The 25,164-nt window shown below is 48.2% G+C and overlaps 1 protein-coding gene and 1 long non-coding RNA gene across 2 annotated transcripts in view; one reads left to right on the forward strand and one right to left on the reverse strand.

Moving 5' to 3' along the window:
- Positions 1-25,164, forward strand: part of LOC144123446 (uncharacterized) — a 775,538-nt gene that overhangs the window by 185,113 nt on the left and 565,261 nt on the right. The gene's annotated exons all lie outside the window — the stretch shown is intronic.
- LOC144122868 (uncharacterized) lies at positions 1,508-23,380 on the reverse strand. The gene is made up of 3 exons (XR_013312921.1): positions 21,376-23,380; positions 20,582-20,845; positions 1,508-1,595 (listed from the first exon to the last, which is right to left on the reverse strand). It is a non-coding gene; the product is annotated as an uncharacterized LOC144122868 (long non-coding RNA).

The following is a 25,164-nucleotide window of genomic DNA, read 5'->3' on the forward strand; positions in this document are numbered from 1 at the left end:
CACCTCAGAGTGAAATAAGAAAAGTTTTTACTTATGTTCTGAAACACACTTTACTGCAACTTCAGTATTTTAATTCACTTCTACGCATTCATTTTCATAAGCTGTAACATTTTTTATTTGTAATAGAAATCTACATAGGCAAGCACTCCATTCTGAGAGGAAGTTGATATTTTTTTATTGTCAAAATAGTAATTTTTTTAATTTTATTTAAACTTGAAGCTACTTATACCATCCAACAATACATGATCTGAATCATATCGAAAACCAGAATATGTGCAAATTCCATTTGAAAATTTGTGCAGTGTTTTCTAAAAATTTAGATTTTTGATCATTATTGAGGAGTGCCTGGTTTCACGCTTTTCAGAAATGTTCAAGCTGACATCACCTCAAATTTTTTTTGGCAAAATTATTTAGCTTAGATAACGGAGGCTGGGACCAGCTTGAATGAATTTTCATCAACAAACTCGAGATGATCGAGCGTAATATGTGGGGCATTTGGAGTAGAGTGACGGATTCATAAATCTCACTTGTACCCAGTCATGCTAATTATAATCTAATTAGTGTTTTTGGTATACGCTCTGGCTCTTTCTTGACACATTAATGTTTTTATGGCAGCCAGAACCAATTTAGGACTCAGGTAATTGAATTTTTATATTTCCTAGTGCTTCATTCAAACTCGTGATCCAAATACTCGATTCAAAATCCTGACATACACACCCAGAGACTGGTTGCCACCGTTCTCAAGTGAATAACAGTGTAGCAAAGCCATTGCTATCCCTGCCAAAAATTAACTCTAGACACGCGCAGTTGCTAACCCGGCCGGCTATGGTAACACTTGTATTTTGTTATTTGGTCATCGCTAGTTTACAAAAGCTTCACTTTTGGTGAGAGTGGTCTCGTTGTGTTTAGAATTACATAGACTTGATACACGTAAACTTCAATTCATTGTAAGTATCCCTGTAATGCTTAGGTACACATTTTCACAATCACAAAGGCATAAGAAGCAGCATAATCCAATATTCATAAATTGTAAATGACAGAACGCAAACAGTTTTAGTCTCTATGGGTCGATTATTAGTTCACGCTGCTATCAGTTCATATCCTTCATCAGACCACAGTACTATGGGAGTACATTACAGTACCGAAAAAAATTAGAGGGAACAAGTAACATGTACTGCTACTGCGAACTTCCCATCAGCTGTTACGAACTGGTAACACAAGACCATGCTCTAATGCTTATTCTGCTGACATAGCGACAACAGTAACAATAGTTTTTCAGTCACTCTGACCAAAGGAAAGCAGGACTGCTGGGTTATGTAGTCCAATAAGGCATCACAAAGGCACCTTATACAATAAATCTGCAAGCACAAGTCTTCACATACAAACATCTGAACATTCCTCATTTCAAAAGCAGTGTTTAATGTGTTGATAACATCTTATGTGTTCAGAAATCTGCAAGAAAATTCCATATGATGCACTCACTGAAGAAATCCCAGTTTTCCCGGGTTTTTCAAGTGCAAAAAGGGCCAGGGCCTGGATCAGTGGTGGCAGTGGCACTGCTTGTAGGGCAAGCAGCAAAACCAGCTGCTGGCAACCTGCATTAAATATGAACACGATGATGTAGGTCATCCTCTGAAAAATGCATACTATCTTTTTATCACCATAAATATGTAACACAATTTAATGTAAACAGGCCTGCTCATATAAATTTACTGCACAGAAGTAGTCTAGGAAATCACAGCATTGTATTTCACAGGCAGCATTGTAACTGATACAATGACATTATAGTGAACTATAATATATTACAGTGGCTCGACCGGGAGGGTGCGTCTGCCTTTCCGGCAGCTCGTTACGCTCTGGAAAGTCACCAGAAACGCTGCTGCTTTCATACTGCAGTGCGGCGGCTCAGCCCACTAGGTATCACAAACACGGATAGGCAATAGTCCTTAATCAATGCTTTCACCTGTTGGAATTGCGTTCCAACAGTGTACTTCATATCCTGGGCCACATTAAAAGAGAGTAGAAGATAGAGCCTGAATGCCAAGAACACTGCGAGCAAATTTTAGCTGCGGCTGCAGCATTTTATGCCACAGCACGCTTGCATTTTTTACAAAAAGCGTAAGCCTCGCTAGCACCGAAAGTCGTGAAAGGGCACAGCTTAAATTTTGCAGTGTTGAACACTGCTTAGTGCACTTTTAATAAACTAGACTTTAGCCCTTTCTTTATTTCCTTGATTTCTTGGGCGTACCATGTGTAGAGCACTGCATTTAAATTGAACTGCATGTGAAACATTATGGAACAATCAGACATCTGATTCGAATATTACGCAAAAGCAGCTTAATTAACCCTCAATGATTACTTAGATGATTTTACTCTAATGAATGTTTTTACGCTGAAGCATCCATCACACACAACAAATATTTGCCGTTGGGGGAAGAGTGATGCTAGCACTGTAGTAAAACTTGGTGCTGGGCTAGTTGGTTAAGTATTTCTTTCAACAGGTAAGCGCTAAAAAAAAGACAAACACACGGCGAGAGAACGATGACAAGACAGTGATGAGCGCTCATCTCTGTCGTGTCGTCGTTCTCTTGCAGTGTGTTTGTCTTTTTTTAGCGCGGACCTGTTTCAAATAAATGCTAGCACTGGTTTAGCAGAAAAGGTGCTAAATTGACCTGATGCCCCACATTTGGAAAGTCAGACTGCCTGCATCATCAGACATAAATTTTATTATGCAGAGTGTTCAGAATTCAGCTCTATAGGCTTCTAAAAATAGATCTGAACTGAGTGCTGAGTGGTGCGTGTGTGTAATGTGTGATATGAGTGCACGTTAAAGAACCCCAGGCGGGCAAAATTTCCGGAGCCCTTCATTACGGCGTCCCTCATAGCCTTAGTCGCTTTGGAACGTCCGTAAAGCATAAACTATAAGGTTCAAATAAAAGAAAAATGTTTCCGCTTGTAAAAATAACCGTACAAAACAAAGACACAGTACGTCACATAAAAACCTGGCTGATTGCAAGCGTACATGACGCCAAATAAACATGAGAGGCAGTACTCAATCTTTCATGGTTCCAGATTAAGGCAGCGAGTACAGTCGATGCTTAATCTTTGCGCGGAAAGGGCGATATATTTATAACTTTAGACCGCATATCTTTTTGCTTCTGACAGCTGTGTGATTCCATGAGAGATCCAACTGCCTAAATATTTCGTTTTTAATTTTCTCAATTTTATTACTTTTTACGCGCACGTTCTTCAGTAGGCCAACAGGGAATTTAGTTTTGTGAAAATGCTAATATTTGAGAAGAAAAAAATTATAAACGATATCAGCTGATGTTTTATATTGCTGAACAAACTTATATTCCGGATTTCTGGCACTGAGCGCCCTGGATGCAATATAAAACATCAGCGTGTCTTCACCCGTTGTATGGAAGGAGTGGTGTACGAGATACCCCTGACCTGTGGAAAGTCCTATATAGGGCAAACGGGGAGGTGCATCAACAAACGCCTTGGGGAACATTGCAAAAAGGTAGAAAACAATAAAGATAAATATGCCAACTTGGTCAACCATGTTAATATGTGCAAGTGCGAACCTCGACAGGAAAAGGCGAGGATTCTTGGCAGGAGCAAGATTAAACAGGCGAGGCTTTTGTTGGAAGCGTTTCACATAAAGAAAAAGGCGGCTTTGTGTGTGAGTGACACGTCAGTGAATTTGTATGCAGCGGAGTACAATTTTCTGTGCGAAAACTGATAATGCAGGGTGATAAGTTATGGCTGTGATAGGCACATGGAGTGGGGAAGGAAAAAAAATAAAGAAAAAAAAGAGAGCAAAAGGTGGGCGTATCCTGAGACTATTTATCTGTGTGGTTTTCTTGAGTAATAAACAGTTGGAAGTTGGCGCCTGTCCGTTGTCTCCTTGTCTTTCCTTTGTGTGTGTGGTTTTACTTGCGCCAAGGCGGATTCTTTCCAAGTTTCAAAAAAAGCGTTTCAAAAATCAAAGGAAACAACACCCCATCTCTATTTTTCCTTAAAACTCATGAAACAAGCCTCTATAAGGAGGAAAGAAAAGTATACGAAAGAATGTGTTGCATTACTTTGTTTTCAACAATGTTATTCAAGCTCAAAATTGTAATTTTTTGAGCATCACCCAGAGCGCCTAAATGAGGGGTCGGACGCAGCAAACGCTCTCCGCTGCTCTAAATTTTCTCGATATCCCAAGACTGAGACCTTCTCCATCAAGAGATAGCGTACCTAATACATTTTGTGGACTGACACCGATCTGTAACATAAACAGAATTCAGTAGCACCGCTATCGCTGAGTGCAGGTAAACAAAAGTTCTCAATGTAATTTTCTGACTGTACAGTGCACCTATAAGGTTGTCTTTCAAGGTTCAAGGTTCAAGGTTCGTTTATTACATGTTTATGGTACAAGGTTAGAGAAAAATATTGGAATACAGAAACATTGGAATACAAAAAAGCCAACTACATGGCAGAAATCAACGTGGAAGTATACAACATCATTTCAAAGCCAGTGTTTTCTTTAAAAATCATTCCAATCTGTGCTCGCCAGAGGTGCTTTACATGTCAACATTCTGTACCGTAGGCTTTTACCATAGGCATTTTGGCGGCTCTGTGATAAGCAAAAGCTTAAAGAAAATTCTACATAAGTTGAAGGAGTGCCTACTGCAGCATAGCTATCACCAATCCAGGATATACCAGTATAACCAATCAAAATAAATTAACAGCGGTCAGAAAAAGAAATCAAAATGTATTTTTTAAATCAAACGCGAATTAGAAAAGAAAATTAGCCACAGTAGGCCTGCAGTCAAAAGACAAAGCGAGGGCCCGGGAACATACACAGCTTCATGGGTGCACTGTTCAGTAACAGAATTAAATAAAAAACTTTTCTTTAGATGCGTTCCTATGGGCCGCACTCCCAGTTGTTGCCTGCACCTGGCGATAACGGCACTACCGGATCCTGCTTACGTCACAGATCAGTGTCTGTCCACAAAATGTATTAGGCATGCTCTCTCTCGATAAAAAAGGTCTCAGTGTTGGATCTGGAGAAATTTTAGAGCAGCGGAGGGCGTGTTTGCAGCTTCCGTCGCCTTATTCAGGCGCTCCTGCTGATGCTAAAAAAACTACAACTTTGAGCTTGAATAACATTGTTGGAAACAAAATAATGCAACATGTTCATTCGTACTTTTTTTTCACCTTCTTCTCGGGACTTGTTTCCAGAGTTTTAAGAAAAATTAGAGATGCGGTTTTTGTTGAAAACATTTTTGGAAAACACTACTATATTCAGAAATGCCAAATTTAGGGGGCCATATTTCTTGCACTTTCCTATATTATATACCAATGAAAGTCGGTACACCCTTTTAGCACCTCAATGCTTATCTATTGCACAAATTTGAAGGAAACGTGCTTATTTGCGGAGAAAGAAATTCTAGAAAATAGCTCGTGTTGAGACGTCTGGTTTTCGAAATTTTTTCCCGCAAACAACTTCCTCAAAATTGCAAAATTAAGCCCGACAATTTCCTTCTCACTTGTTCATTTAGCACGAGAAATATATCCATCATGGCTTTCACATCTATATTCTTACGTTATGGCAAACCTGTTAAAATGAGCTGTGCTTGAAAACGCTGCCTCTGCCGCGGCGTCGTTTATAATTTTTTTTCTTCTGAAATATTAGCACTTTCAAAAAACTAAATTCACTGTACACTACTGAATAAAGAAAACTTAAAATATGAGATATTTAGGCAGTTTGATCTAGCGTGGAATCGCCCAGCTTCGTCTTGATAACTGCGGGAGTTGCGTTCCTTTTACCCCTTTCTCTTCTTTGATGTCAGCCCGAAGGGGAAAGGTAGAAGTTGTTGGATGCCGACGTCTTGAGGTTCTAAACTTGCTCAGTCACATTACTCGTGGAACTTCAGGAAGTAAACTGTTTAATCACACATAAAATAGCTAAGACAGAACGGAAGGTACAACAAGGACAACAACTATGTACATAGTGATTGATCCGCAGAGTGACCAGACGAAATCAACCCCCGGTCCCACCAAAACGTCTTCTTTTAATCCCTAAGTCCCCGCCCTCAGTGGGGACACCAACCAATTAGGTCAAAACACAAGCACGCATCCAATCAAGGACCGGGGAAAGGAAAACACATCCAATAAAACACATGGGAGAGGAAAACACATTGAAAAAGAGACAGAGGAGCGTAAAACACGCCCAATCAAAGATTGGGGAGAGAGGACAGGTCACTGTCACGAATACTAACAATTCCCCTCTCGGATCACTCCATCCTCCCCCGCGGGGCGGCATGATTACTCGCTTAAAGAGCATGCGAGGGCCGCACAGATTGTCGAAAGCCGTGCCACTTAAGGCGCCGCCGCTCCCCAATTCTTCCTGATGCCCCACGTGCACAGGAAGTGCCTGGCAGTCATATGGAGCTGATAAGCGCTCACAGTGAACATGAGGAACGCGTCTTCAAAATTGCCTCCTAGCCACACACTGAACGACCGCCGCTCGGGTAATGGCCTTGGGCAGCGTCGCCGCGGTAGGGATGAAAGGAGACGCGCCTTCGTTGCTGCTTCTCGGAGCGGGCTGCGAACAATGGGGCCCGGCCAAGCTGGGTCGTCTGCGCACCCCGAACTCCCCTCCGTCGCCGTCCGCTTGACTCGTTAGTTCCATGTGGAGTCAAAAGGAAATGGATCACAGCGTACGCACTCTTGTCCACATACAGGCGGCGTTCCGTACGTGATTACTTGAGGCTCCGGATGTGTCCAAGCCAGCCGCGCACGACACCTCCCCACCAAGTGTGCTGCATAACATCTTGGAATGAAGCACACACAGAAAACCGAAACAGACCAACGTGCCGCGGGCCCGGAGCCGAAGAAGCACCATCTGCCGCTGCCGAACCATATGCGTTGCCAAAGCCTCAGGGTAATCCTCCATACATGACATAACTCCAGGCCCCGAATACCCCCACGCCTCTAGTTGGCAGCTACGAGTCGCGACATTGCATCGGCATTAGCGTTTTGCTCCCCCTTTTTGTGCTCGACCCGGATATCGAATCTCTGCAGAGCGAGTGCCCAGCGTGTCAGCTTGGCGCTGTGCGGACTACTCAGCGTCAAATATTCGAGCGGGTTATGGTCCGTTATGACCCTAATTTGTGCGCCACACAACCAGACTTCAAGTCGCCCTAATGCCCAAATGATGGCATAAGCCTCCTTCTCGATAGTTGCCCAGCGGGTCTGAGCCGGGCTTAGCTTTTTGCTCAGAAAAGCGATAGGCTGCTCGCGGCCCTCGTCATCGCACTGGGCAAGGCAGGCACCCACCGCGTAGTCCGAAGCATCGGTTGCGAGCACGAACTCCTTACTTGGGTCAGGCGCATGAAGTGAGGATGCGCTCTTCAAGCAAGCTTTCACCTCATCAAAAGCTTTCTGCGCCTCGTCATCCCATGGGAGCAGCTGCGGTGTCCGCCTGTTAGTTAAGCTCGTCAGTGGGAGCACGACGCGAGAATAGTCGGGGACATATTGTCGGTAATAGTTAGCTAAGCCCAGAAAGCTTCTGAGCTCCTTCTTTGTTTGGGGCCTCGGCATCTCGTCTATTGCCTTGACCTTTCCTGGATTAGCGCTGTGCTTCCCCGACCCAACCACATGGCCCAAAAATTCGACTTCTCGTCTCGCGAAATGACATTTGCCTGCGTTCACGGTGAACCCGGCGGCTGCGATCGAAGCCAGCACCGCCCGAACGTGCCTCAAATGCTCCTCCCAGGTGTCTGAATAAATCGCGAGGTCATCTATGTAGGCGCATGCGTACTCGCGGTGCGGTGCTAGTACCTGGTTTATGACCCTCTGAAATGTCGAACTCGCATTTCGAAGGCCGAAGGGCATGACCCTCCATGCGTACTGCCCCACCGGAGTGACGAATGCCGTGAGGGCCTGTGCCTGCTCGTCAAGGGATATTTGCCAATAGCCTCTCAGCATGTCTATTAGGCTGATGAAGTTGGCCTTCGCTACTCGGAACAGCAGCTCGGACGGTAGGCTCATAGGAAAGGCGTCCTGCTCGGTTATCGCATTCAACTTCCGATAATCGCAGCACAGGCGCATCCCCCCATCTTTTTCAGCGACGCAAACCACTGGGTGAGCATGAGGGCTCTCAACGGGATATATTAGTCCCCACTCCAGGAGCTCATCTACTTGCCTCTCCACTTCCTTCCGATACGCCATCGGGACCTTGTACGCATGGCCAGCCCGTGGCTGAGCACCCTCCTTTAGCACGATTTTGTGCGCTCCTAGCGTGCATTTGCCGGGCCTACTGCTGAAAACCTGGCCATTCTCCTCGATCAGTGCCTCTAGATCTCGGCGCTGCGCTTCGTTCAAATGTTCGAGAGCACCCGGCGGCAGCGCGTCGCCTGGCACTGAGCGCATGGGGAACGTGGGCACGTCGCCGAACTCCGCGTCGCCCTCGAATATCACCCCTACTACATTCACCCGTGCGTGGTATGCTCTGAGCTTGTTTGCGTGGACAGTCCGACATGCGCCATTGTCGAGCTTGATCAGATAACTGTACGGGCGCGTCTTCCGCATTACCGTCACAGGCCCCGTCCACTTGGACATCAACTTTCCCTCGCCATCCCTTTCAAGCAACAACACCTGCTGCCCATCTGTGAAGCGTTTATCGACAGCGCGCAAGTTGTATTGTCCAGTGTACCTGCGTTGCGCTACCGTGCTGTTGTTACTAGCCTTTGCGTTTGCCTCGGCCAGCTTCTCGCGCAAAGCTGACAGGTACTCTGCCGCCGGCGTTGCCAAAGAATCTGGTACTGCCCAGTCTCCCGTCAAAGTTTTTTGGAGAATGGATAGCGGTCCGGTCGGTATTCTGCCATACATTAACTCAAACGGCGACTGCCCGGTCGTCTCATTAGGGACCTCTCTGTAAGCCCAGAGCAAGAATGGCATAAGCCTATCCCAGTCACGTCCGTGCTCCTGAATAATCTGGAATAGCATGGATTTGAATGTTCCATTCCAGCGCTCGACCAGACCGTTGCTTTGAGGGTGGTCCGGCGTGGAAAACCTCGGAGAGGCGCCCAATTTTCTGAGAAGCTCTTGTGTAAGCTTTGCGGTAAAATTTGTGCCCTGGTCACAGCACAGTGTTTCAGGGACTCCCAGGCGCGCGAATACTTGCAGAAGAGCGTCACACGTGGCCTTAGCGGTCAGCGCTTTCAAACACACGACTTCGGGCCAACGCGTGTTCATGTCCACTACACAAAGTGCATAGCGGTGCCCTCGAGCTGACGGTGGTTCTATCGGTCCTATGCAGTCGATGTTTACCACTTGGAATGCGGCCTCTGGTCTAGCGATCGGCGCGATCGGCACTCGATCTGCTGTGCGTGCACGCGACTTCACCTGACATGAGTGGCATGAGCGGCAGTACTGCTTCACGTCGCGTGTGACCCCGGGCCAGAAGAATGAAGCCTTTATCCGCTGAAGCGTTTTCCGCTCGCCGAGATGACCTGCCCACACTGAGTCGTGCGCCATTTTTAACACCTCTGCGCGTCGCTCGGTTGGGAGGACAAGCTGAGTACATGGATGCCCAGCAACAGGCTCCTGGTGGAACAAAATCTCGTCCCGGACCGCCATGCCGTGTGTTCCCTCTCTAGCCTGAGCCCACGCTTCCTGGAAGGATTCGTCTCCAATCTGCGCCTCGCGAAACCGTTGCCGCGTCGTCTGTGCCACCGCGGTTTCCCCTTCGCTGCAATCTGCTGCTACCGCGCCCGCTAGAACCTCGTCAACCCGCTTCTCCCTCTCTTCGATTTCTTCGTCAGAACCCTCGGCTTCTCCCTGTTCTTGCGCATGGACACGATCGCTCAGAAGCTGCTCATAGTCTTCGGGAGTGATTAACGCGCTTATCCCAGTTATAAGCTCGTCTGTGACTGCACACAGTATGCCCCGCTCCGACGGGTCAAATGATACTCGCGGTGCTCCCTGAGTTGTTACTAGGGGAACGTACGCCAGCTCCGCGACAACCTGCTTTCCGAAAGCCCCAGCGAGTTTTATTGTTGCCCCCGCGCATTCATATCGCGGCACGAGCGACCTGCGGATGACCGTGATGTCGGCCCCTGAGTCAATGCGCGCACTTATAGCGTTCCCGCTACTCAACAATGTCACCTCTCCGGCGCTGACTTTCTCCTCCGCGGTCTGCCTTTCCACTGAGCCGTGCACTGTCTCCCTGTCATGCAAGGGGACCGATATTCGGGCGATTACTGATTTCTGGTCTGCGCGTCCGCCCCCCATGTCTGGCTTTTCCGCGGTTTGTCTTTTCGGGCAAAATCTCGCGATGTGCCCATGCCCGTGGCAATGGAAACACTGACCACGTCCCGGGGGCCGCGTGTTGTTTGGTCGGGACTGGGTTCCGTCGCGCTGTGTTACCTCGACTGCCTCGTTCGTCGCCACCGCCGCGCTCGCTGCTTTCCCGACCTTATATCTTCGGCTTTCGTCGTGGTTTTCTGCCAGCGTGACAATCTCACTAGGTTTTAGGAACCCTGGCTTATCATTTAGAGCAACGTGCGCTCTCGCCTCTGCACTGAGGGCTTCCTTTAGTCGGTCCGCGACGGCTAGCAGTTTGAACTCCTCTAACGAAGTTACCTGACAGCTGTTTAAATAGTATTCCAGGTAGTTCTGCAGGCGTACCGCAAACTGCTCCCACGTCTCATTTGGGTTTTTGCTCGCGGATGAGTAAAGACGCTTGTATTCGGCGGCAGTGAGCCTCAAGCCGTCTAACACTTTAGCTTTCAGGAGTGCGTACTAGCTCCTTTCCTCTGCGGACAACCGCGTGAGTAGCATGCGTGCCCTCTCGCTTAGGTGTGGCAAAACTAGTCCAGCCCACCACTGGGTTGGAGCTTCGTATGACCCCAACGTGGCCTCTACGTCCTCAAACCACCCTGGTACCAGGGCTTCTTGAAGCGGCATCGGCGTGAGGACGCCTTTCATAAGGTTAGCAAATTTCAACCTTCTGTCCTCGTCCATTCTTCCGCTCGCTCCCGCGCTCTCACCAAGCCCACCCGCTGTTCCGCTCTGCTTAAGATTCAGCCTTGTATTTTCCAAAGCCAACCGCTCCTTTTCCACCGCTAGTTCAGCAATTCGTAATTGCACTTGCAACTCGGTCATTTGTTGCACCGGCGCGCTAACTGTCAGAGGGTGCGTCGGACCCTCATTTGCCTGACCCGCGGCTGCCAACTCTCCGTTTCCTGCCCCGTTCTCCATCTCTTTCTGTTTAACACTGTCACTTCTCAAAACCCAAGGCTTTGGCATAAGCACAAACCCGACAGAAACAGAAAGGTACTCGCCTGGCTACCGAAGCTCCGCTTTACGAGGCTGCCGGTGCCCCAGCATGGAAGACTGGCCCGGAAGTTGGTCGCTGCGCCGCACGGTCCCGGTTGGAACTCGTCTCCTTGATCCGCGTCGTCGTCGGCTCCTCCTGATCAACAGCGCCCTCCTTGACTCTGGTCACCTGGTTCCTTCAGCTGCCCGCTGACTTGGACCTTCAGCGTCACGTCGGCGTTGACCAGCTGTCACTCTTGAAATCTTCTCCTCTGGACGTGCCACGCTATAGCTCGTCCGCTGCCTTGTACTTCCGCCCTCCTTCAGTTGCCTCGAGTAGGAAGACGTCGCATTTCTGTCGACTGCGCCAGTTGCGTTCCTTTTACCCCTTTCTCTTCTTTGTTGTCAGCCCGAAGGGGAAAGGTAGAAGTTGTTGGATGCCGACGTCTTGAGGTTCTAAACTTGCTCAGTCACATTACTCGTGGAACTTCAGGAAGTAAACTGTTTAATCACACATAAAATAGCTAAGACAGAACGGAAGGTACAACAAGAACAACTATGTACATAGTGATTGATCCGCAGAGTGACCAGACGAAATCAACCCCCGGTCCCACCAAAACGTCTTCTTTTAATCCCTAAGTCCCCGCCCTCAGTGGGGACACCAACCAATTAGGTCAAAACACAAGCACGCATCCAATCAAGGACCGGGGAAAGGAAAACACATCCAATAAAACACATGGAGAGGAAAACACATTGAAAAAGAGACAGAGGAGCGTAAAACACGCCCAATCAAAGATTGGGGAGAGGGGACAGGTCACTGTCACGAATACTAATATTCCCCTCTCGGATCACTCCATCCTCCCCCGCCGGGCGGCATGATTACTCGCTTAAAGAGCATGCGAGGGCCGCACAGATTGTCGAAAGCCGTGCCACTTAAGGCGCCGCCGCTCCCCAATTCTTCCTGATGCCCCACGTGCACAGGAAGTGCCTGGCAGTCATATGGAGCTGATAAGCGCTCACAGTGAACATGAGGAACGCGTCTTCAAAATTGCCTCCTAGCCACACACTGAACGACCGCCGCTCGGGTAATGGCCTTGGGCAGCGTCGCCGCGGTAGGGATGAAAGGAGACGCGCCTTCGTTGCTGCTTCTCGGAGCGGGCTGCGAACAATGGGGCCCGGCCAAGCTGGGTCGTCTGCGCACCCCGAACTCCCCTCCGTCGCCGTCCGCTTGACTCGTTAGTTCCATGCGGAGTCAAAAGGAAATGGATCACAGCGTACGCACTCTTGTCCGCATACAGGCGGCTTTCCGTACGTGATTACTTGAGGCTCCGGATGTGTCCAAGCCAGCCGCGCACGACAGCGGGTAAGACGGGACGAGATATATTCATCGTTATTGCTCACAGCGCATCAAGAATGGGACACGAGCCGAAAGTTAAACACAAACAAGCGTTCACTGTTTCTTTATTGAAGAACAAAAGGCGTATATATATACATATGTACATTATCGAGGGAATTGAGCTATCGGATCTCTCACGTGCCTTCCAGATAACTTTGGCTGTCTTGATAAGTCTGTCATTCTCTGTATATTGTTGCAAATGGGCTGCAAGCCCCAAGGGTAGCGTTGGCCTGGCGGCCTGGGGCACAGCTGGAAACATCCGAAGGTCCTGGCAAAGGATGAGTCGACTGCCAACAGAACAACTTGTTTATTCTAGCATCGCAAAAGAGCAGCCGGTCAGGGCGACCACGTTACTCGACGGAAAAAATCGAAGTCTCTCTTTGGCGTCCGGGGCAGCTGCCTTTATACGCTCGGAGTCGAGGCCAAGAAGGAACGGCTCGGGATGAGGCGCACGAGACGGCGACGCACGGACATGTTGAGACGTGACGTGGCGCGTCCGCCGGGCCGGCGCCGGTCAGACGTCCTCGCCTCCCAGTTGGGGAGCTCCTCTCCCCGGCTGCCGCGCTTTGACACGCGTGGGCACCAACATGCACACACACACACGCACACACCAAGACACGTGGCGTTGAAACCTGCCTGGACGCGCTTGGCGGGAGGCGTTGCGGCAGCACTGAACGGGCCCAAAATGACCGCCACTTTGAACGAAGCCCCGGCGTTTGTTGCATCCGCGCCGGCTATACCGCGCGTCGTAGGCGAAACGTAACAGACCGCCCCGCCGGGAGAAGGAGATCCCGATGGTCAGGGGACTGCATCCGCTGTCCGGAGGGATGTCGCTCGATGATGCTCGTAATCGAAATCGGTCGTCCCTCGGCGTTGCTTGAGCGCAGCGCACAGAGAAGGCCTCGTTCTCAGGTTCAGGTTCACACAGGACACTGCAAAGTGACTTCAGGAGAGTTGCCACTTTTGTTCTCGTTCCCAGCAAGCGTTAGAACTACGCCGAAACGCAACCGCTCAGTCAGCAAGCACGAGACAACCCCCACTAAGCTCTGCCAGGCTCTTTCCCCTTTTATACTACTGCCTAGTTCCTTACAGTAGTCAAGCAGCACTCAGAACGCGTCCACAAATGGAAAAATTGCACTAGAAAGCACGTCATCACTTTGAAACACTAAACAAAAGCAATATGTTAAAAATCCTGCCTCAGGAAGAAAACATCAGTAACAAACAACTTTGAGGCGGATTCCTACATTAGGGGCCTCGACGTAAGCCATCGGCGTTACCGTTGAGACTCCCCTTTTTGTAACGCACCTCAAAGGAATATTGTTGCAAAGCGAGGCTCCAGCGCAGGAGGCGGATATTTTTGGGAGAGATGGTCTGCAGCCATTGGAGAGGGCAGTGATCCGCCTCAATGATAAACCTCGAGCCGGCTAGGTAGCATGACAATTTCTGAACGGCCCACACGAGACACGCACACTCCTTCTCGGTGGCGCTGTACGCCTGCTCACGACATGTCAGCTTACGACTAGCATACAGGACGGGGTGTTCCACTTCTCCATTTTCCCGTTGGCACAGTACAACGCCCATGCCTCGCTCACCAGCATCGCACTGAACAACGAACCATTTTGTGAAGTCTGGCGATCGTAGCACAGGCTGGCTTGTTAGGGCGCTCTTTAGGGCGCTAAAAGCTCTTTCTTTTGTCTCGCCCCGGACGACTGTTTGGGGCTCTGTTTTTCTTAGAGCATCCGTCAGGGGAGCCGCGATATCGGAGTACCTGGGGATGTACCTCTGATAGTAGCCGGCGACACCTAAGAACGACCGAATATCGGTCTTCGTGCGCGGTTGCGGGAAGTCTCGCACAGCGGCCACCTTTATTTCAGAGGGGCGGCGACGACCCTGTCCAATGACGTGACCGAGGTAGACAACCTCGGCCTGTGCTAATTGGCACTTGGGAGCCTTGACTGTCAAGCCCGCTTCGCGCAGGCGGGTTAGCACTGCCCGCAAGTGTGCCATATGCTCAGACCAGGATGCGGAGAATATCGCTACGTCGTCTAAATACGGTAAAGCGAATTCTTCCTGTCCCCGCAACACTTTGTCCATGAGGCTTGAAAAGCAGTATGGCGCGTTCTTCAAACCAAAACTCAAAACTTTAGGACGGAATGTTCCCATTGGTGAAATGAACGCCGCATACCTACTAGCCTCTTCTGTAAGTGGAACCTGCCAATAATACTCTTGCAAGAGACGGTCCTTAGTCTTCTTAACTCCTAGGTGTCCGGACCACGAACCGCCATGCGACAAGCGCAACAGATCCTGACGGTAGCACTGAGGCACGATCAGCTGATCGAACTCCACTCCTCTGCGGTCTAAATACTTCCGGTACAGGACCCCACCTCTTTCCACAAAACGAGCATTTTTCTTGGCGATACCTTCCTTGACATTGCAGCGCATGTTTTCTAGGCTGCCATCCTTTTTTTGCTCGGCTATCAAAGCCGACCGGCTGACTTTTAGCAACCTATTAAGTCCATCTGACGTAGGCGCGATGAGCCAATCTGCAGATAGCCCTTCTAACTTTCCCGTGTCGGGCATTTCCTCTTCAGTACCTGGTGCCTTCAACGCTACAGGCTCAATTTTATTCAGTTCGGACGTGCTCTGAATATCAGCTTGCTGCGCCTCCAACCCTTTCTCATTGTTCGACAACGTCGGCCCCGCAACTACCGCCTTTGCAGCGAGCTCCCGAACTCTCGATCTGGTTAAGGGCCTGAACGCTAGCCTCACCAAACAAAAGCCCCTTTTGCTCAGGAGGTGATCGGACCTGTTCGAAAATAGGTACGGGTACTGGGGGGGGGGGGGGGGGGGGAGGCAGCATAGATGACACTGCGGCCTCCGTCCCAATTGCTCCGAAAGGTCCTTCAATAAGCACTTTTGCTACGGGCAGACACACGCTATGAGCTTCCACGGCTTGCTTGATCCATGCGCACTCGCCCGTGAACACATCGGGTTACGTACTACGTAAGAGGGGTGAACTGCATCCATTGTAGCTGCGGAATCACGAAGCACTCGGCACTCTTTCCCGTTCACAAGGAAGTCTCGCATGTAAGGCTCGAGAAGCTTCATGTTCTCGTCAGTGCTACATAATGACAAAAACACGACTTTTGTTTTTGTTTCTGGACACTGCGCCGAAAAGTGACCCGGCTACTGGCACGTATAACACACGCGCGCTTGCCTCGTCTCGAACCGCTTTCTGCGTTCGGCTTCGGCTGCCGCCGTCTCCTTACGTTCGGTCGGAGTGCTTTCACTCGCATCCGCACTACGTGTGTCCCCCCTTGCTCTCATGGGTGTGAACTTCGGCCTCTCAGACTTGGAGCCAAATTCACCCTTTTGACCCTCCTTAGCTCCGCGAGCCCGACGCGTCACAAACTCCTCGGCTAGCTCGGCGGCTTTAGCCACTGTACTAACGTCTGGCCTATCCAAGACCCAGTACCGCACGTTCTCATGTAACCGACTATAAAACTGTTCCAGCCCGAAACACTGCAGAATTTTCTCGTGGTCACCAAACGCTTTCTCTTCTTTGAGCCACTCCTGCATGTTTGACATAAGCCTGTAGGCAAACTCTGTATATGACTCACTTCTGACTTTTTCATTTTCCCGAGACTTCCGACGGAACGCCTCCGCTGACAGCCTGTACTTTTTTAGCCGACTCGATTTCACTTGGTCGAAATCCTCTGCCTCCTCTCTCTTCAAGCGAGCGACTACGTCGGCCGCCTCGACGGGTAACAAAGTGAGCAAGCGCTGTGGCCACGTTTCCCGAGAGAACCCCTGCTTCTCGCACGTTCGCTCAAAGTTAACCAGGAATAAACCAATGTCCTCTCCAAGCTTAAACGGCCGCATCAGGTCAGTCATTTTGAACGATACTCGTTCTCCTGCACCGTGTGCCTGACTTCCATTACGAGCGCGTTCCATCTCTATTTATTTATTTATTTATACTGTCAGCCGTAAGGCCGTTACAGGGTGGATGCATACAATTGAATACTTACACACAGCCACAAGTACACAAAGCCACAAGTACAAAATTTATACAACTTAAAATCATCAATTATTTTGCCAGCAGATAAAGCCACAAGTGCCTGATGTAGGTTAATGTTCAAAATAATACACTCAGTTTCAGACCACCGAGGATCGGAACCGCAGGTGAAGAACATAATGATTGACAGCAAAGACAAATGGCTTCTATAGGCTTAAATAACGGGACAGATAAGTTTCAAATTGGTGTAGATTGTCTGCTTGTAAAAGGTCCTGGGGCAAGGAATTCCATTCATCTATGGTTCTGGGGAAGAAGGAGTATTTAAATGAATTGATTCTGGCTGTCATGGGTGTGACCTGATCTTTGTGAGAAGATCTCACAGCTCTAGAGGAACGTTGTGTCATGTAAACGCTTATGTTCAAGTTGAAGTGGTTTGTATATAGCAGATAAAACATTTTCAGCCTGGCAACTTTCCTTCGCTTTGAAAGTTGAGGCAAGTTTAGTTCATGAAGCATGTCAGTCACTGAATCTGTAGATCTATATTTGGACAGAATGAATCGAGCCGCCCTTCGCTGAACTTTTTCTATCCTGTCAATTTGGTTTTTCTGATGTGGATCCCATATTACGCTTGCATATTCCAGTGTCGGTCGTACCAGTGTGAGATAAGCTGTTAGTTTTGCTTTTGTGGAAGCAAGCTTCAGTTTTCTTCTTATGAACCACAATTTTGTTTCGGCCTTTGAGCATATGTTATTGATGTGTGTATGCCAGTTTAGATTTGAAGTTATAGTGACGCCTAGATATCTGAAATGGTCGACTCGAGTTATATAGTGCCCGTTTATTTCATAATCAAAAGAAAATATATTTTTCGTTTTATTGGAAATTGTAAGAAATGAAGTTTTTGCATAATTGATTTCCATTCTGGATAATGTGCACCATTGGTTGATAGTGCTCAATGCCGAATTTAATAGTAACTGGTCTTCTTTGTTTGAAATGACAGAGTAAATTAAACAATCATCCGCAAAAAGCCGGACTTTAACAGGGGGCGGAATAGATACTGCAATATCATTGACGTAGCATAAAAATAACAAGGGACCAAGCACAGACCCCTGAGGAACTCCCGAGGGCACTCCCAGGACGTCTGATTTGGCGCCATCTAATTCCACGAACTGGGTTCTGTTAGTTAGATAAGCCTGTATCCACCGTACAATATTTGTGTTTATGCCAAGTTCGAACAGCCTATCAATAAGTTCATCATGTGGGACACGGTCAAATGCTTTAGACATGTCCAGGCAAACTGCATCCACTTGATCCCTGTTGTTCATTGCTTCAGAAAAATCATGTACCGTTTCTACTAGCTGGGTAACAGTAGATAACCTCCGTCTGAAACCATGCTGATTGGGATTTAGCTTGTTGTTGCCCTCTAGATAGTCGGATAAGCAGTTTGCCAAGACATGCTCAAGTATTTTGCAACAGGCACAAGTGATAGAAATGGGTCTGTAATTATCGGGAATGTGCTTGTTTCCAGATTTATGTATTGGTACAACCCTAGCCTGGAGCCAATCTTTTGGTAAAGAATGCTGCTCCAGAGATGCCTTAAATATGATTAGTAAATATTTAGATACCCATTCCGCATATCGTCTAAGAAACTCATTAGGAATAGTATCAGGACCAGAAGACTTTTTAGTGTCTAAATTAAGTAGGAGGGAAAATACACCTTGCTCAGACAAAGTGACATCTGCCATGTCTGATGGCGGTATGCACTTTTCGCTACTAGAGTTCTCAGGCGGAGATATAGGGTGGCTGAACACAGAATGAAAATAAGTATTGCACCTGTTAGCAATTTCTGCTTGATCAGTAATAACATGACCATCCAATTCAATAAACCTCATTTGTTCATATGAGGGTGAAAGGTGACGCCAAAAACGCTGTGGGGAGGTCTTCATAAATTCTGTTAGCTTTTCAGAAAAGTATTGTTCTTTCGCTGTCATCAACATCTGTTTAAGCATCAAGGAAAGGCGCGAAATTTCATTTTGATTCTTTTCTCGATTGCGTTTTCTACGTTTTATCTTACGTTTTAGTTGGATAATTTTACGACTTATCCAAGGATTATGCTTTCTGACAGTTTTAATTCGATGGGGAACGAAATTTTTCAGACAAAAGTTGACAATGCGTTTAAACTTTGTCCACAATGTGTTGACGTCATCCTGCACATCAAATGAGCCCAAAGACATTTCCAAATAGTCTAAAATGCTTTCATCCTCAGCTCTTGAAAAGTCTTTAACAAAAATAGTCCGCCTTTTTTCATGTTTTGGTGGTATAAGTTGATTTAGGGTGACTAAGACAAGCTTATGATCAGAAAGCCCTTCCTGGATAGACACTTCATATTCGGTTATTTTACTACTTATAAAAACCAAGTCCAATATTGATTCCCTAGTTGCTCCTATCCTTTTTGCTTGTTTAACAATTTGTGTTAGATCATTATTAAAAGCGATGTCTAGCAAGGCATCACAGTGTTTAGCATCAGTTGTATCTATGTCTAGCGACTCCCAACGCACGTGCGGCAAATTGAAATCACCTGCAATGATTACTCTTGCATTCGCAGATACATTACTTGAAAGATAGTCTTGCAATGACTCAAGAAATATGACAGGCGCGTTAGGGGGCCTATAAACCGCTGCAATGACACAGAAAGAAACGCCAAGTTTTAGCCTGCACCAGATGCTCTCTGTGTTGGGGCAATCTTTCATGGGAACAAATTCAATTCCTTCTTTAAAAATAAGGGCTACACCACCACCATGTGAAGCACGATCCTTCCGAATCATTCTATATGTAGGCGGTATAATCTCACTGTCAGCAATTTCAGGACGCAACCACGTTTCTGTAACTGCAATGACATCTGGCTGATGAATCATGATAATGTGTTCGAGTTCAGCGGTTTTATTCAGGAGGCTGCGCGCATTGATATTTATCAGAACAAAATTCCTTTCTTCCGTCTCACACTGTCACGTTGTTTCGCTATCAGTTACGAGCGGCCGTTCTGCCTTCGTAAGGCAGTTCTTTTCGTCATCCCAGAAAAAAGCTTCTTTGTCAATGAAAATCCTGTCGCGTTCGAGTCGAACCTTTGCGCCATTGTTCTTTTCATGTTTAGCACTATCCCATAGTTTCTTACGCTTTTGCAAAGTTGCCTGAGAATAATCATGAGATAACGAAAATTTGCTGCCCTTCAATTTCTGGCAGTTATCAAATAATTTCATCTTTTCGTTGTAGTCAAAAAGTCTAAGTATCACTGGACGCGCCTTGTCCGTACGCTTCTTTCCAAGTCTGTGTATCCGCTCCACTGTGTTAACTTCAACTCCAAGGCGTTCATGGAAAACATCATGCAACACTTTCTTCTTGACATCATCAGTAGTTTCGATTTCTGTTTCGGCTATGCCAAACACAAGAACGTTATTTCGGCGACTTCTATCTTCCAGCTCAATTATTTTCTGTTGCTGTGAACGGATAGTGGCTCCCATGCTCTGTATCAACGAGTCTAGTCGTTCTTCATTTTTATGTACATTCACTAAAGTATTTTCAATCTCATGGATCTTTGCACTGACTTTTTCTAGTTGTTTAGAAAGAGTACTCTGATTTTCTTTAATTTCCTTGACATCTTCCATTAGAGTTTTCTGCCCTTTCATGAGTTTACTAAACATTTGCTCGACAGTTTCTGGCCCAGGGTTTAGTTCAACATCTCCGGAAAGCATCAACAACATTGAAATACACTCCAGCACAACATCAGCACACACTGCGGGGCACGGCAGAACAATGATGAACCTATCATCACTTCTAAAACATTTTACATGCTTACTAACCTGTAAAAACAGGATAAACGGTTCAGATGGCTTCATTCTGGAGGCTTCGCCGTGCCCACAGTACGGCTCGATGTCGACTGAGCTTAAGTAGCCGGTGCTGTCCGTAGTGATTGCCGCAGTAGCCGTCGAAGGGAACACGTGCGCAGGTCCGTCCCAGGTGGCAGCTTTCCACACAGGTAGCAGCAAAAGATTATCTTCAAAGCTTGTAGCGACAAAGCACGTACTCGAGGCGTGATCCAAAGTTGAAGCACGGCACAGGAAAACCTGTAAAAACAGGATAAACGGTTCAGATGGCTTCATTCTGGAGGCCAAAGCGTGTTGTCGGTCGCGCTCTTCTTTCTCTTTTTGTTCTTTACGTTCGCGCTCGTCTTTCTCTTTTTGCTCTTTACGTTCGCGCTCGTCTTTCTCTTTTTGCTCTTTACGTTCGCGCTCGTCTTTCCCTTTTTGCTCTTTACGTTCGCGCTCGTCTTTCTCTTTTTGCTCCCTCTCCTCAATGGTCTCAAGGCATTCCGACAGCTCGTCATCCTCAGCCTCCAACTCAAGAATAGCCCTTAACAGTTCTGGTTTTCTGAGTTTGTCTGAGACATCCAGACCCAACTCTCTTGCAAGCTCCAGCAATTTCGGTTTGCGCAACGACTTCAAATCCATGGCTGCTCCGGAAGCTGCTTTCTCTACTGCCTACTATTGTCTTGCCGCAAACTAACCCGGCAGCAACGACAACCACAATTACCAGCTCTGTTTCTGACACTAACAAAAGAATGGCAAAACTCAGAAGAAGAAAGTCCCGCACTCACCAAACCTCGCCGCCAAGAATTCAGCGCAGTCGTTCCGCTGCAGGCAACCAGTCATCACACAGGGCTCGTTGCACTGCTCCCGGATGGTCGTTGTGCTGCTCAGCATACAGTTGACCGCATATCTTCGCTGCTGGCCTCCGTTGTCGCGATCTCACCGCTGGCAACCAGTTGTTGCAAATGGGTTGCAAGCCCGAAGGGTAGCGTTGGCCTGGCGGCCTGGGGCAGAGCTGGAAACATCCGAAGGTCCTGGCAAAGGATGAGTCGACTGCCAACAGAACAACTTGTTTATTCTAGCATCGCAAAAGAGCAGCCGGTCAGGGCGACCACGTTACTCGACGGAAGAAATCGAAGTCTCTCTTTGGCGTCCGGGGCAGCTGCCTTTATACCCTCGGAGTCGAGGGCAAGAAGGAACGGCTCGGGATGAGGCGCACGAGACGGCGACGCACGGACATGTTGAGACGTGACGTGGCGCGTCCGCCGGGCCGGCGCCGGTCAGACCTCCTCGCCTCCCAGTTGGGGAGCTCCTCTCCCCGGCTGCCGCGCTTTGACACGCGTGGGCACCAACATGCACACACACACACACACGCACACACGAAGACACGTGGCATTGAAACCTGCCTGGACGCGCTTGGCGGGAGGCGTTGCGGCAGCACTGAACGGGCCCAAAATGACCGCCACTTTGAACGAAGCCCCGGCGTCCGTTGCATCCGCGCCGGCTATACCGCGCGTCGTAGGCGAAACGTAACAATATATACGCATTTCGTTCAATAATAAAGCAGTTGATAGTCAGGGCTTATTTGTGTTTGTCTTTAGCCTCATGTCCCGTTCTTGTTGCGCTGTGAGAAAAAGTTATCAATACTTATCACCTCTCACGAATTTCCGCCTTGCTGTACGGGACGAGAAAGACGGAGGCGCTCGTGTTGTCCATCTTTAGCGCAGTTTTCAAGAATAACTCCCGTCAACAAGCCCAACTTTCCACGCTTGTGCATGCACTGCTTGATGACTTGCATGTATCGACGCAAAGTCAAGATGGAAGCAACTCTCCACACTTCTCGCGTGCTCAATCCGCCCTCGCTGGAGGCCTCACGAAGTCGCGCACGCCAAATCGTTGCAACCCAAATTCGTCTGCGCAGCAAGCATCCTGAACTGAACGCGTTCGCCACAGAGGGAACAGTGGAAAAAGACACGATAGGACTAGAAGCAGCTACAGGCAGCAGACAAACGTCCGTGAAAATGTCGAATTGTGCCTTACATGAAAAAAAAAATGTGCCCAACGTCCTAACGTACCGCGGCCATGCTGGCCATGCCGGCGGCAGATTTCCTTCGCCTTTGGCTTCGGCTTCCAATGCCGCCAAAATCCAGGTTCTTCGGTCACGTGACAAAAAATGTTTTATTTTCTTCCCTCTTTTTTCTAGCAGTGCCCGCAGCTGGTCCGCGCGTACGCGAAACACCCTCTAAAGAACTTAAGGCCTGATGGCTGTTCCTTCCCCCCCTGAGCTACTTCACGCGAAGGAGGCCGACATAGAAGTTCTGTGCAGCACGCCTCGAAGCTACGAGCGTCGCACGGATGTTGAGAATGATGCCTGGAAGGTACACAATGGTTAACCCCGCCTGTATACCTAGAAGTCAGAGTGAGGTGCGACAGCGATGACCATGCGACCGGTTCTGGAAACACGTGACGCTTCCTTCATTGCCTCCTGGAAAGTCGCGGCATGTCGCGAGATGCTTCCAAACGCAGTTTTTTTTTTCTAGACGTTGACTGTGCATGAAGATCCTACACCTTGTGCTGCGCGTGCGGTTGTGTCCGTAGAGACGATGTTCTAGTGCCATCGCTGGAGTGTAATGTGGATTACGCTTCTGCCAGGATATGCCTAATAAGTGCTGCGTTCCCAATTGCCGGACTAGTTACGAATCGGGTCCCAAAAACCACGTGTTGAAGTTTCCCCGGGATGAATAACAGAACGCCCGGATTAGGGCAACACCACGAGCGAACTTCGTTGTATCACCGCACTCCAGGGTAAGATATTCGAAACTTTTCCAAAGAATAGTTAAGTTTGAAAAATACGATAAAGTTATGCATATCCATTATAAACAAAGTGTATTTACACTAGGCAGCTGGTTCACACTGCAGGTGCAAATGCAGACTTTCAAGAAAACTCTCTTGCGAAGTTACAGCTGCTATTTAAACAAAAATTTAACTTCACTCTAGGTTTGCGAGCTTCACTTCACTGAGGCCGACATATTGCGAGAGGCCTCCCACATCGCCGAGGTTACAGGCACATCCACTGCAGCACTTTCGCATTTGCTCCCTCACCCAGGCGCAATCCCATCGAAGTTTCCGGGATGCCCGTCTTATATTTCTAAGCCAAGCAACTCAAGGGATGACCCAGACTAGAAGCGCATGCGGCTTAATAGTTGGTTTTTTGGGGAAAGGAAACGGCGCAGTATCTGTCTCATATATCGTCGGACACCTGAACCGCGCAGTAAGGGAAGGGTAAAGGAGGGAGTGAAAGAAGAAAGGAAGAGAGAGGTGCCGTAGTGGAGGGCTCCGGAATAATTTCGACCACCTGGGGATCTTTAACGTGCACTGACATCGCACAGCACACGGGCGACTTAGCGTTTATTCACCATAAAAACGCAGCCGCCGCGGTCGGGTTCGAACCCGGGAACTCCGGATCAGTAGTCGAGCGCCCTAACCACTGAGCCACCGCGGCGGGTTGCATGGGGCTTGAGACTGCTGCTTTGAGGAAAGCTCTTGAGTCAACTGAAGTAGTCCGCAAAAAGCAGGAAGCGGGTAGGGTTCTAAACCTAAAAGACTTGACCGAATATCTAGCAAGCAAAAAGTTTGCATTCTGGAACGCGATAGAAGGAAGTAAACACCTTATTTTTGTGCACATCATTGAAGACGGAGCTCCATGCATCAAATGTTCAATGCAGTAAAAGCTGATCTTAGCGTGGCAGTTCACTTCGTGAAGATGCAGATAACGAAACTAGGCACCAATTTCTTAATCCCAACTGTAGCAAACAGCAAGAAAGCAATGTTGGAGCTTGTTGAGATCATTGAAAAAACCAGTGGCGACCTCAATCAAACTCCTTCGAAGAGCTCAAGCTGTCATATATCCTGCTAGGAAAAATCCAAACCGACAGTCTGGAGGAGCGCTTCGGAAAGTACAGGATGCGAGCTGGATCCCCGTATCATGTGTCGATGAGGCAAGTGTATAAATGCGAAATGAAGCTAAGGCTGCAAAGCACTTTGCCAGCCATCAGTAAGGATGAGCACCGGGATGAGCTTCACTTGGGACCAGACTGTCCACGGCCTAGCCTAAATGTAGTGGTGACCGAAGATGCACTGTCGGAACTAAAAGACATCGTCCCGGTGCTGGTCTATGGGGCAGGCTACGCAGTGTACGCAACACTCAAAAAGCTGAACTGCACAAAATGCAAGGATGCGCTCACCGAAAAAAGGAAGACATCAGTATCCGACACGGATGGACGGTACGACCTTGTGAAGCAACTTGACAGAGGCGGGCTTGTTTGCCCAGCAACATTTGCCGTCAACGCTGTCGCATACAACTAAGTAGTTGTTAAGCAACTATCAACAAATAAGGACTTCGTCAATCTGTCGAACCAGCGTCATTTCGTCACGGACCTCAGGCTTGAACTTCTCGCCGGTGACGATTCCGCAGAGTTTGACACCTGCGAGGATGGCCACAAGTGTGAACTTGTGTTGAAACACCTGTTATGGTGTAGCACCAACATTTTGCAGAAGAACTACTGTTGCAAGATGAA

The sequence above is a fragment of the Amblyomma americanum genome, chromosome 3 (genome assembly GCF_052857255.1).
Source record: "Amblyomma americanum isolate KBUSLIRL-KWMA chromosome 3, ASM5285725v1, whole genome shotgun sequence".
In the NCBI taxonomy this organism is placed as follows: domain Eukaryota; kingdom Metazoa; phylum Arthropoda; class Arachnida; order Ixodida; family Ixodidae; genus Amblyomma; species Amblyomma americanum.